Source organism: Phascolarctos cinereus, unplaced genomic scaffold (genome assembly GCF_003287225.1).
Source record: "Phascolarctos cinereus isolate Bilbo 61053 unplaced genomic scaffold, phaCin_HiC Scaffold_4;HRSCAF=312, whole genome shotgun sequence".
In the NCBI taxonomy this organism is placed as follows: Eukaryota; Metazoa; Chordata; class Mammalia; order Diprotodontia; family Phascolarctidae; genus Phascolarctos; species Phascolarctos cinereus.
Window position 1 is genome coordinate 624543506 of NW_027555847.1, and position 3951 is coordinate 624547456.

The window sequence follows — 3951 nt, forward strand, 5'->3', positions numbered from 1 at the left end:
AGTGAGACCCAACCCCTGGGGCCTCTCAGCAGAGAGACCTTGTTTCCATAGCAACCCAGCAGCAGGGCCCCACCCTTGGAACAGGCCAGCAGCTAAACTCCATATACAGGGAGGCCCCACCTCCCAGCACAAGCCAGAAGAGAAGCATATCCTCCAGAGAACATAAGCAACTAAGCCTTAAAGCCCAGTGAAAGCCAGCAGTGAGACCCACAGCCCTAGCACAAAACACTTGGGACAGTGCAGGACCAGAGCTTAACTCTCACATAAAAACACCAAATCACACACACAAATAAAAAGGCAGAAAAAATGAGCAAAAAACAAACAAAAAAAAGAGTCTAACTATAGAAAGTTATTATAGTGATAGGGAGGATCAAAGCATAAATTTAGAAGAGGACAATAGTGTCAAAATTGCTACATGTGAAGCCTCAAAGAAAAATCTAGTTTGGTCTCAGGCCCAAAAGGAATTCCTGGAAGTGCTTATAAAGGCTTTTTAAAAGGCAAATTAGAGAAATAGAAGAAAAAATGGGGAAAAAATGAGAGTAATACAAGAGAATCATGAAAAAAGAGTCAATAGCATGGGAAAAGAAATACAAAAAGTTGTAAAAATATAAATTGCTCATAGGTAGGCTGAGCCAGTATAATAAGAAAGACAATTCTACCTAAATTTATTTATTCAGTGCCATACCAATCAAACTGTCAAAAATTTATTTTATAGAGCTGGAAGAAATAGTAACAAAATTCATCAAGGATGTCAAGGGAATCAGTGGAAAATAAATTCAAAAGAAGGTGGTCTAGCCATACTGGATCCCAATTATCAAAACAATTTGGTACTGGCCAAGAAATAGAGTGGTGGATCAATGGAATAGATTAGGTACAAATTACATTGTAGTAAATGACCATAGTAATCTAGTATATGATGAACCCAAAGAGCCAAGCTTTTGGAACAAAAACTCATTATTTGACAAAAACTGCTGGGAAAAGTAGAGAACTGTGGCAGAAACTAGGTATAGACCAATATCTCACACCATATACCATGATAAGGTCAAAATGGGTATATAATTTGCACATCAAGGGTGATACCATAAGCAAATTAAGGGGGCATAGAATAGTTTATCTGTCAGATTTATGGATAAAGAAATAATTTAGGACCAAAGAAGATATAGAGAGCATTACAAAATATAAAATAGATAATTTTGATTACATAAAACTAAAAAGTTTTTGCATAAACTAAACCAATGCAACCAAAACTATAATGAAAGCAGAAAATGGGGGTGGGTGATGGCGAATTTTGCAACAAGTGTCTTTGATAAAGGCCTCATTTCTCAAATACATATAGTCAAATTTATAAAAATGCAAGTCATTCCCCAATTAATATGATAATAATAACATAATTAATATAATAATGATAAATGGTTAAAGGATCTGAACATGTAGTTTTCTGACAAATCAAAGGTATCTATAGTCATATAAAAATGGTCTAAAGTACTTGATCAGAGAAATGCAAATTAAAACAACTCTGAGGCACTACCTCACAGCTATCAGAGTAGCTAATATGACAGAAAAGGAAAATGATAAATGTTGGAAGGGATGTGGGAAAATGGAGACAGTGTTGGTGGAGTTGTGAACTGATCTAGCCATTCTGGAGAGCAATTTGGAACTATGCCCAAAGGGCATAAAACTGTGAATACTCTTTGATCTAGTAATACCACTGCTAAGTCTATATCCCAAAGACACCCAAAAAAAGGGAAAAGGACAATTTGTACAATTTTGTACTATTGGTACAAAAATGTTTATAGCAGCTTTTTTTTTGTGATGGCTAAGAATTAGAAATCAAAGGGATGCCCATCAACTGGGGAATGGCTAAACAAACTGTGATAATATGATTGCAGTGGAATATTAATGTGCTGTAAGAAATGACAAGCAGGATGATTTCAGAAAAACCTGGCAAGACTTATATAAACTGATGCATAGTGAAGTGAGCTGAACCAGAACACCGTACACAGTGCAGCAACATTGTGCAATTATCTGCAAAGCCTATGACAAAATGTTCCTGGTGGATTCCCATCAGCAGCCAAAGTCTTGCCTTTACTTAATGCTGCAAACAATCTGGTCCACCTTCCTCTTATTCCTTATGCTGATTTCTCTAATTTTACATCGGATCATATTGCTCTCATGGAGGAATATCACACCTGGCAGTGCTTTGGAAATTCTCAAAAGTTTTCCGTCAGTATCCATTTGTTATTTCTATAGCTGCAAAAAAAAAAAAATCATTATTCAGAGGGACTCAGAGCAACAGATGGTAAGCATTGCCAGGCACAGTCTGGTGGACAAAGTTTCTCCAAGGCAAAGACCTGACATCAATAAGCTATTTTTTTTTTCAATTAAAATTTATTTAAACTGAAATACTAAAACTTAAATGCAAAACAGGAAAAGAAAAAAAATGTGCACAGCAGAATGTAAGAGAGGATTCAAAATATATAGCAAAAAATTTCCATTTCAAGAAAGCCTATATAATAAATACTATACATTGTGTTGGGAGCTGTCTTTGCTGCCTTGTAAGTTTTCTTTTGTTCTCTGCTAGGTACTTTTTACTTTGTTCTTTTTTTCCCCCTTCTTCCCCCCACCCAAGGCTACAATTAAAAATGTATGTGCCTGTGTGTGTGTGTGTGTGTATGTAATAGCTATTTCCAAATACGAAAGTAAGAACACACTGTGTTAGTGATTGACTCAGTAAGTTGACAAGGAAACGAGGAGCCTTGAAAAAGAAACTCAAAGTGACATTTGTGAGGGAGGCTGGCCTTGATACGGGTGGTTTTCTTCTCTTGATTCTCCAGATCTTTCACCCAGACCACGGCATGTTTGCTCATTGGGTTAGCAGCTTTAAATGTAATAACCACTCTGAATTTCGGTTGGTTGGAATTCTCATGGCACTAGCTGTATATAACAGCATTACCTTGGATATTCCTTTCCCATCCAGCTGTAACAGAAAGCTCTTAAATGCTCCCACTGTTCCTGGTGACCAGAACACACCAGTAGGCATTCGGCAGTGTTACAATAGATGATATATGTCCGGTTATGCCTGAAATGGCCCATGGATTAAATGAATTTTTATCACATAATGGCAGTGTTGAAGATTTTTTTTACTCCATCTTTCAGGTTTTCCAGGAAGAATTTGGAATAATAAAATCATATAATTTAAAACCAGGCAGTGATAAAATTCCAGTTACCAATAAGAATAGGAAAGAGTATGTGCAGTTATAGGTTGACTTCCTTCTCTACAAATCTATCTATAAACAGTTTGCTGCATTTTATTATGGATTTCGTAATGGATGTGCATCAAAGGCACTAATGCTGCTTTGTCGAGATGACATGGAACTTCTGGTCTGCGAGGGTCCTGAGTTGGATATGCGTGTTCTGCAGAGAAATACTCGGTGTGACGGCTGTGTGAAAACTGACCTTACTATATATACGATACTTTTGGGATGTCGTGCTTAGGTTTCCTCTTGATCTTGAAGAGAAGTTACTACATTTCACACAGGAAGTGACAGACTAGCTGTAGGAGGGACGATAGATTTGAATTTCAGGATTTCAAGCATGACACTTCTACTCTCTGGTTACCAGTGGCCCATACCTGCTTCAACCAACTTCGCCTGCCTCTTTACAAGAACAAGAAAGAGTTAAAGCAGAAACTGATCACTGGGATTTCAAATTCAGAAGGTTTGGGGCTACAGTAAATTTAGATTTGAAATATGTAGCATCCATTCTTTTCTCATTGTGCCTTTAGCCTTTTCATGCTTCTGCCTTCAGTACTACAATAAGTTAAACGCTTTGCAAATGCTGACTTTTTGGATTATTAAATGTGAAGTACAGTTTTTGAAAACCACAGAGACTTTGGCACAGGGAGAGGGACAGAGGGAGTCAACAGGTAACAACACGATTTTTTAAGGATCT

General features: G+C 37.1%; 1 pseudogene; it reads left to right on the forward strand.

The window, feature by feature from the left end:
- The first annotated feature begins 2036 nt into the window (after positions 1-2036).
- On the forward strand, positions 2037-3734 carry LOC110193328 (putative E3 ubiquitin-protein ligase HECTD2 pseudogene; annotated as a pseudogene).
- Positions 3735-3951: the final 217 nt, after the last annotated feature.